Below are 10,560 nucleotides of genomic sequence, written 5' to 3'. Positions count from 1 at the left end.
AGGATGGCTAGTACAGTGGCCCAGGAGACTGGCGGGCCCGAAGGACACCTGTGTGCACTCCCCTCATAGAGCCATGCAGCCTGGCATGGAGCTGCACATGAGGGGACACATTTTCCTAAATCATACAAAGGCATCATAGGACTCTTACGGCCCTGTTTAGGAAGGACAGTGAGATGAGGGAATATGCCAGGCTCTGGAGAAGTCTGGGTATTTGGATGACTATAAAGACTAATAAAACTTTATACCAAGACCCAACCTTTTATTAAAGCTTAACCAAACAGCAAGAAAGCAAAAAGCATGTATACAACTGAGTGTTGATCAAGGGAAGCCAGGGAGGGGAAATCAGGACAAAGTAGACCCCCACCACTCCACCCAGAGTCAGCCAGTCGGTCATGCACCATGTTAAGAAGCAGCCAGGTAACATGGCTAATATCAGTCCAGGCAAATATGGAGAATTTTAAAAATAAATTCTCACTTAAAGAGTTAGAGTAGGGTTTTTAAAGATGATCAGCACTGCCAGGCTTCCTTATTTAGTATTGAAGTCAACCCAAAAATTATCTTAAGTGTGTTCTGTATAAGCCTCCTAGAATGGGGAAACTGGGAAAGCAAGAATTTGAGATTTCCCTCATTACTCATCAAGAATGGATTTTTACAAGTTCACTTGAGAATTATGAATGTAGTACCTGTTTGTTGCAGAAAATAATTAGAGCCTACCAAATTGCTCTTTCAAAATCACGTACATTATGGTATGTGTGTAACACTGCTATTCATGTTTGATCTTTTCAATTGACAATTATGAATTGTCTCAATCTTTTCCATGTTTGCCCATCTGAGAGGCAAATGACCCTCGTTGTGTATTATTCTCCATTTCCCTGATGCTAGTGATGTTGGACATCTTTCATGTGCTGTCATTTCAACCTTTTCTCTACATGTTACCTGTTCATATGCTTTGGCCTTTTTCTAATAAATTGTTCAATTAGTGCTGATATTCATCCGTTAATTATTACATCTCTTAAAAATATTTTCTCAAAGTCTGTTATTTGTATTTTAACTTTGTTTATGGTATCATTTGCCATACAAAAGGCTTGGGTTTTTATTTAGGGAATTTCATTATTGATTTTCTCGATGGTGTTTTGGATTTTGTGATTTATTGAGGAAAGTCTGCTCTATCACAAGATTATAAAAATATTCTCTTGTATTTTCTTCTGGTACTTTTATAGCCTTTAAAACTGTTTATATATCATCAGTCTAGCTTTTACTTATTTTGCATATAATGCAGGGATAAGACCATTCATTAAAACCACCTAACTGCATTTTCTGTGCATCCAGGAGGGAGAGGGAGGCTAAGTTCTCTCATCCATCTGAGAGACAGTGATAAAAACTCTGTGAAGGAGGAAAAGACCATCCATTCTAGTGGGAAAACTGTTATGGCAACCATATAATCTGTAATTTCTAAAGTGATCCATATTTGCAAAATTCTTGCTTACTGACATGTAGTTACCATCCAACTTTTGATTTGGAAACTGCAGCTAATATAGCCAATGAGGTGGTGTGAACACAAGTCTGTAAAAGAGGACAAGGCAAATACCACAGGAGATATATTGAATTCTATGAATTCAGAGGAGCAAGGGATGTTTCTGCTTGGGAAGACTGGGGAGAACATTTGAATTGGGCCTTGAAGGCAGGTTAAATTTTGAGAGACCAAGATGGTAGAAGTCATTCTAGGCCAAGGGAACACAGGAGCAAGGGTAGAGAAACAGGGAAGCACAGGTTGTGTTTCTGGAACCACTCATGAGCTGTCTGATTGGCTCCTATATAGAGAAGTAGCCAGGGATTAAATTAGATGGTAGTTTGAGGCTGGAGGATAGAAAGGCTTGAATGCCAGGGTAATAAGTGTGCTTTCTTTTCTTCTTCTTTTTTAGATTTTATTTATTTATTTGAGAGAGAGAGCATGACAGGGGGAGGGGGCAGAGGGCAGAGGGAGAGAGACAAGCAGAATCCCCACCAAGCAGGGAGCCCATGTAGGGCTTGATCCCAGGACCCTGAGTTCATGACCTGGGCCAAAGTCAGATTTTTAACTGACTGAGCCACCCAGGTACTCTGTGCTTTATTTTCTAGGTAATGGAATCACCACTGAAGGCTGTATTTTTTTAAAGATTTATTTATTTATTTGGGAAGGGGCAGGGGGACTTGTGCACAAATGCCTGGGGGAGGGGCACAGGGAGAGAATCTTTCAAGCAGACTCCCTACTGGGCTGGGAACCCATGAGATCATGATCTGAGCCAAAACCAAGAGGTGGGAGTTTAACCAACTGAACCACCCAGGCGCCCTTGAAGGCTGTATTCTTTTAGCAGCTTTATTGAGGTATAATTCGTATACCACACAATTCACCTATTTAAAGTGCACTATTCAGTGGTTTTTAGTAATTTCACAGATAGGTGCAACATCACTACAGTCAATTTTAGAACATGATCATCACCTCAAAAAGAAACCTTTTTTTAAATTTTATTTAAATTCAGTTAATTAACATAGAGTGTATTATTAGTTTCAGAGGTAGAGTTTAGTGATTCATCAGTTGCATATAACACCCAGGGCTCATTACATCACATGCCCTCCTTAATGCCCATCACCCAGTTACCCCATACCGCCCCACCACCCCTGTAGCAATCCTGTTTGCTTCCTATAGTTAAGAGTCTCTTATGGTTTGTCTCCCCCTCTGCTTTTGTCTTATTTTATTTTTTCCTTCCCTTCCTCTATGTTCATCTGTTTTGTTTCTTAAATTCCACATATGAGTGAAATCATATGGTATTTGTCTTTCTCTGACTGACTTATTTCGCTTAGTATTATCCGCTCTAGTTCCATCCATGTCGTTGTAAATGGTAAGAATTCCTTCTTTCTTTCTTTCTTTCTTTCTTTCTTTCTTTCTTTCTTTCTTTCTTTCTTTCTTTCTTTCTTTCTTTCTTTCTTTCTTTCTTTCTTTCTTTCTTTCTTCCTTTCTTTTTGATGGCTCGGTAATATTCCATGTATATATATACCACATCTTCTTTACCTATTCATCTGTCAATGGACATCTGGGCTCTTCAAAAAGAAACCTTTGTCTGTCACCCCCTCACCCATCTTTGTCCCAAGCCTAAAGCCACTAATCTATTTTCTTGTCCTTATAGATTTCCCTGTTCTGGACATTTCATATAAATGGATCATGTAATATGTGGTCTTTTTGTGACTAGCTCCTTTAGTTTGGTGCAATGTTACCATTAATGGCTTGAGTGACAGAATTCTCTAATCAAAGTGGCTCTTTAGGAAGAATGTTCTGGATACAGGATAGTGGAAGGAGGCTGGGAGAGCTATTAGGAGACCATAATTGTAAGTAGCTGTTATGGGGTCATATGAGTGCTCAATAAGCAAAATTTTGGCTGCAAGTAAGAAAACACTGAACCATAAATGGCCTAAATAATAGGGACATAGTATCTTTGTGTGTGTGTGTATTGTTATTTTTTAAAAAAACATTAAAGTTTTTATTTTAATTCCAGGTAAAGTAATATTAGTTTCAGGTGTACAATATAGTGATTCAACAATTCCATACATCACCCTGTGCACATCACGACAAGTGTACTCCCTAATCCCTATCACCTACTTAACCCATCCCCCTACCTCCCTATCTTCTGGTAACCATCAGTTTGTTTTCTATAAGAGTGGTTTTTGGTTTGTCTCTCTCTCTCCCTCTCTTTTCCCCTTTGCTTATTTATTTTGTTTCTTAAATTCCACATTTGAGTGAAATCATATGGTGTTTGTCTTTCTCTGGCCGACTTATTTCGCTTGGCATTATACTCTCTAGCTCCATCCATGTTGTTGCAAATGGCAAGATTTCATTCTTTTTTATGCTGAATAATATTCCTTTGTATATATCTACCACATCATCTTTATCCAGTCATCAATTGATGGACCCTTGGAATGCTTCCATATCTTGGCTATTGTAAATAATGCTGGTATAAACATATATCCCATTGAATTAGTGTTTTTGTATACTTTCAGTAAATACCCAGTAGTGCAATTGCTGGTTCATAGGGTAGTTCTATCTTTAACTTTTGGAGGAAACTCCATACTGAATGCACCAGTTTGCATTCCCACCAACAGTGCTCGAGGTTCCTTTTCCTCCATATCCTTGTCAACACTTGTTTTTTGTGTTGTTGATGTTAGCCATTCTGAAAGGTGTGAGGTGATATCTCATTGGAGTTTTGATTTGCATTTCCTTGATGGTTAAGCGATGATGAATATCTTTTCATGTGTCTGTTGGCCATCTGTATGTCTTCCTTAGAGAAATGTCTGTTCAGGTCTTCTACCCATTTTTAAATTGAATTATTTGTTTTTGGGGTGTTGAGTTGTATAAACACTTTATCTATTTTGGATATTTGCCCTTTGCCTTTTATTTTGTTGATTTTTTGGATTTAGCAAGATTTTGTTTGTTAAATTTATAACTGTTTTATGAGGTAACTGAGATGCCTGAGAGGATTTGACATTAAATTTTGTAAATTTTTTTTAAGATTTTATTTATTTATTCATGAGAGACACAGAGAGAGAGAGAGAGAGAGAGAGAGGCAGAGGGAGAAGCAGGCTCCCAAGGAGCAGGGAGCCCGATGTGGGACTCGATCCCAGGATGCTGGGATCATGACCTGAGCCGAAGGCAGACGCCCAACCATCTGAGCCACCCAGGCGCCCTGTAAATGTTGTTTTAAAGGTTTAAGGGTATTTACTTAGTTCTATTTATATAGATAGTTATTTGTTAGAGGAATATAATCTTTTAAATTTATAAGTTAATGGAACATTAGTTCAAGGATGAGAGAAAATAATTCTTATTTTTATACATTTGAACACATATATTTATGAATAGAAAAATTGTGTTTATAGGTGACTTTAAGCTTACATTTTTCTAACTTAAACTTAAATGAACTGAATATTGATTCAGACACCCGTTAACATGTGTATTTCTTTCCGTGCTCCAAAATCTACTTTGGACGTTAATATTCAATTGGTAGTGAGATACCCAACTCATCTAGGTTTTCTGGGGACTACGTTGATTTCAAAACTGGGAAACTTGGCAAACTGGGGCAGTAAGTCACCGTTATTGGCAGACAATCCTCTGACCTTTGCAACAGCCCTATGGTAACCTGCTGTGAAATCTGTGTGCAGTGTTATCATTCCCATTAACAGAGGCAGCAGCTGGGCTCAGAGAAGTTAACATGGCTTGGCCAAGGCCATAGTGTGGTTTCTAATTTATTCACCTTTCTCATGTCCTTTTTCTACTTAATGTGATTGGTTGATTTATTTCTGAGGTCTTTCCTCCCTCTGAAGCAGAGAATTTGGTTTCTTCTTTCTAGAATAAATGAGTTTTATTTTCACCTGAAGGAGCCACAGTCTAGGATTAACTTCAGCAGTAATCCCTACAAATTCCTTTGTAGAGACATTCAGGGAGGTTGCCTTAGCCTTTGCAAGATGGGTAGAAATAAAGGTTATGAAGATGTTCAGGGCATGGGTTTACTGTGCATTTTTAAAATCATTTTGCTGATTATTTAAAATACGTTACTAGTTATAATTAAATTCTTAATAACAGTTTTATTGGGATATAATTCACACACAATACAATTCATTCATTTATGCTCAACCACTATTCTTAAAGTCAGGGAAATGCAAATTAGAGCAAAAGTGATGTGATGAGCACTGGGTGTTGTATATGTGTTGAATCACTAAATTGTATACCTGAAACCAATATTACACTGTATGTTAACTTACTGGAATTTAAATAAAAACTGAGCAAAAAATAAATGATATGACATATAATATACTGCTCTTCAAAAAAAAGGCAAAAGTGAAATAATTTTTACCCATCAGATTAGTAAAATGTAAAAAATTTAAAAAAATGAAAATATCCAATGATGACAAAGATGTGGGAGAATGTTTAGTCTCAGATATCAATGGCTGGAATATGACTTTCTTCAGTTTTTTTGAAAATTTGAAAATATTTTTAAAAATTTAAAATAAAAATTGAAATGATAATTTCACCTTGGACAATTTATTTCATAGGAATAAAAGTATGAAAGGATAAGAATAAAGGTATTTATTAGAACATGCTCTAATGACAAAACAAACACACATCTGGGAAAACCTTTGTCCATCAGAAGGGAATGAAAGGGAATGATTGAACAACATATGACTGGCCATACCAAGAAGGAGTTAGATCACTCTTACCCAAACTTCTACCAATCTTATACCATTAAACATTTTTATTTGAGTTGGCTCCAGGGTTCTACAAGAAAACAGAATTACTAGGGTACATATTTACATTATATATACATTAATAGGATACATATATATATAAATTAATAGGATATATACAGATAGAACATTTATTATGAGAAATTGGCTTACATGACTGTGGAGGCTGTGCAGTCAACTGCTCTGTCATCTGCAAGCTGTAGACCCAGGAGAGCCTGGGGTGTAGTCCTGAGAACCAGGAGAGACCATGGTGTGAGTCTTAGTCTCAGGGCAGGAGAATGCTTAGTGACCCAGCTCATCAGTCAGGCAGAGTGAGGCCAAATGCCCCCTGCTTCCACCATTTTGTTCTATCTAAGCCCTCAACAGATTGTATGAGGCTCACCCACACTGGGGAGGGCCATCTGCTTTACTCAGTCTACAGACTCAAATGCTAGTCTCATCCAGAAACATTCTCGCAGATACACCCAGAAATAATGTTTAGCCAAATATCCAGGTACCCCATGATCTAGTCAAGTTGACACATAAAATCAATTAGTACATGTATATTTGTTATAAAATGAAGTTTCGTAGCACCACAGTCAACAGAAAACCGGTATTACTTGCTATGCCTAGACAGTATCTGTAAGAATAAATACAAGGACAACAAAAGGATGTTATTCATTCCTAGTTGGATAGCATGGCCTACCAAAGATTGTAATCTTGAGCCCAGCTCTCTACAAAAGAGTGAAATACCAAGTGTCAGATAGATATTAAAGACACATACTACATGACTGAGTGTCATTTAATGTCCTTCAAAGGCCGTATTAGCTCCTTGGAGCCCACAGTACTGATCGTTCCAATCTTTTATAAACATATAGGAGATTCTTTATTGGATCTGAAGAGATATTCACAATTTATTAAATAAAAAAGCAAGTTATAAAGTAATATGTGTTAGTCCAATTTTTGTATAATAAGCAAAGTCAAAAGAAACCTCTGTTGATTGTTGCTTGTCTTAGTGTGCGCGTGGAGAAGTGGATGAACATCTTAAGTATAACTAACCATAGGAGATGATAAGTCAAAAATGATCCAAATTTGGATTTTAATATAGTCCCACCTAATAAACTACCAAGGCTGTTAACATTGATTATGGGAAGGAGTGATGGAAAGTCTTTTAAGTCTTTTATTATATTGCTTTTAATTATGAGTATGTATTACTTTTGACTTTTCCACAATTCTAATAAAAGCATTCCAAAAGAAATGAAAAGAAAGAGATCACATAGCCCGAGCCATCAAAAGCTGTGAATAAGCTGCCAGTCCTTGGTTGTATGTCAGTTACATCTCAATAAAGCTGGTGGGGAGGAGGAAAGCTGCAAGTTCTTGGGTAGATCACACACCATTTCTCCAATCCACCTTAGCGCTATTGACATTTGGGGCCGGATAATTAAGGTGTTTAAATAATTCATAAGAGCGGGGTGCCTGGGTGGCTCAGATGGTTAAGCGTCTGCCTTCGGCTCAGGTCATGATCCCAGGGTCCTGGGATCGAGTCCCGCATCAGGCTCCCAGCTCCTTGGGAGCCTGCTTCTCCCTCTGCTTCTCTCTCTCTCTCTCTCTCTCTCCCTCTGTCTCTCATGAATAAATAAATAAAATCTTTAAAAAACATAAATAATTCATAAGGGCATAACAGTAACAGCCCTCCAGCTGGTCTGCCCATCTGAGGCCTTGTCCTCAGTTGTGAGGGGTTGTCCTGTGTATTGTAGGATGTTTAGCTGCATCCATGGTTTTTACTACTGATGACAGTAGCAGCCCCCACTCCCAGTCAAACGATAGCCAGAAATGTCCACAGTTGTCAAAGGTTGCCTGGGGGCAGAATCACCCCTGGTTGAGAACCACTGCCCTAGCTCTCAATTTCTCATTAGCGATGGGACACACCTTGAACCAAATGTTCCCTAAGCTCCGTTGAAGCTCTAACATTGTCTGATTTCATCAACTTTGAATCTGCTAATGTTTTCCAGAAGCTGTTTTCCTCCAGAGCCACTAGAGGGGACACTTTCTGACACTACGGACAAAACAGAGCACTTGGGGAACTTTGTTTTCCTCTCCTTGTGGACTTTGTTGTCTCTGATTCAGAGGGCCTGGCCTTAATAGTCTTTGATGTTGGGAGTGATAGCCCTTATCCACGAGGCACGTAGAGCTGTTTATCTTGTGCTTTGTGCCATAAAAATCAGTGTTTTTAGATGTGGTGGAAGAGAGCAGAGTGTTCTTTGCTTTTCAAACATTCTTCATAAGGCAGTCAGGTGAATAATATTACTAAAAAGAAGTTATGTATCTCCACGAGGAGAGCCCATGGGACACCCAAGCTAGGAGGGGAAAGATTTACTTCTCTTCCTGGTCCTGCCACTTCCAGGCTGTGTGATGTCGGCCAAGTCTCTTAACCTTTCTGGTTACATATAGCAGCTGAGGAGATAAGCTGAGAGGTTAAGGTCACACGTGGATTTAAATGGTCAAGCAAGGGTTTGGATCAGACCTGTCAACTTCATGGGATAGCTGTGAGAATCAAAGGAGATGGCATGTGCGAAAGAGTTTTGAAAAAGAGAAAACCCTGTACAAGTCCAGGGTGTGGATTTGCAGGGATTAGAAGAGCGAGAGGAGGTGATGACTAAGAGGTAGTATGGGGGGCAGTGCACAGGGGAATGGCGCAGAGGTAGCTCCATGGAGGTAACAGAAATAATCCTCCACCAAGTGTTATCAATTACAGAAAAAGGCCTCAATGCCCCCAAATCCTTCATTATAGGTGGAACTTCATCTTAAGGTTTTGATCCCCATCAAAATGGGGAGACCACTTGGAGGGGTGTTACTTTATGCTCTTATGAGTTGCTTAAACACCTTAATGAAAGTGAAAGATCTACTCCAACCTATTTTTTAAACTTTTTTTTTTTAACTCTGAACCACAGTATGTTTCACCGAGAGACCCAGCTCACACACATAAAACTGAAACAAAAGTCTTGTGCTTGAATTTTTCTGTTCTGTTTTATTTTGTCTCTTGAAACTAATGCTACTTCTGACCCAATAATAGTGGGTACTGACCTGTAGTTTTAAAAACACTGTTCTAGAGGTTTGTATGGGAGGATAGAGTCCTGAACTGGGCTGAGGAAACAGGAGATATGACCTCCAAACATTATGCAGGGAGCCTCAACGATAAATTTTTTACAGTTTTCTCGGGGCTGATTCTTTGAGGAATGATTCAGGAAGAAGAAAGAAAAGCAGTAATCCCAAATTCATCTCAATGAGTGAGGATGGACCACTGAGCAGTAGCCTCGCAGCTGGATTCTCAGAGGTCATGATCTAAACCTCACTCCATTAACATAAAGTATACATGGGCATAATGTAGCCACCACCATAACAACAACAACAAAACAACCCAGGGGTGCCTGGGTGGCTCAGTTGGTTAAGCGTCTGCCTTTGGCTCAGGTCCTGATCCTGGGGTCCTAGGATTGAGCCCCGTGTCAGGCTCCCTGTTCAGTGAGGAGTCTGCTTCTCCCTCTCCCTCTGCTCTTCCCCCCAACTCGTGTTCTCTCTCGCTCGGTCACTCTCTCTCTCAAATAAATAAATAAAATCCTTAAAAACAATTAAAAATAAAACCCTAGTGTTTATTGAGCCCTTATTATATATCAGACATTGTACTAAGCATTTTATGTGAGTGGTGGTATAAATGAAGTTTGAGAACTCCCTGGTTTTCTTTTCTTCCTGTACACTAAAAAGAATTCTGGCTTTGCCTGTCCGGTTTCTTCCCCTCACCTATCAGAAGAATGGGACAGAAGTAGAAGAATCAGATTGGTTAAGATGGGAGAAAAAGCTTTCTAGGGAGCTTGGGAGAAAGAAGGGGAGGAGAAATCTATGGGGGATAAGGGGTTTGGATAGGTCAGGAAAAAGGATGTTAAGAAGGATTGCCAGGAAGACATGAACAGACAGTTTTCCAAAGAAGACATCCAAAAGGCCAACAGACACATGAAAAAGTGCTCAACATCGCTCGGCATGAGGGAAATCCAAATCAAAACCTCAATGAGATACCACCTCACACCAGTCAGAATGGCTAAAATTAACAAGTCAGGAAACGACAGATGTTGGCGGGGATGCGGAGAAAGGGGAACCCTCCTACACTGTTGGCGGGAATGCAAGCTGGTGCAACCACTCTGGAAAACAGTATGGAGGTTCCTCAAACAGTTGAAAATAGAGCTACCATACGATCCAGCAATTGCACTACTGGGTATTTACCCCAAAGATACAAATGTAGGGATCCGAAGGGGTATGTGC

Source organism: Eumetopias jubatus, unplaced genomic scaffold (genome assembly GCF_037043125.1).
Source record: "Eumetopias jubatus isolate StellerSeaLion01/CBP00866 unplaced genomic scaffold, mEumJub1_p1.0 scaffold_1, whole genome shotgun sequence".
Lineage (NCBI taxonomy): Eukaryota > Metazoa > Chordata > Mammalia > Carnivora > Otariidae > Eumetopias > Eumetopias jubatus.
The sequence above is the reverse complement of the archived record's forward strand: the minus strand, read 5'-3'. Positions refer to the sequence as shown.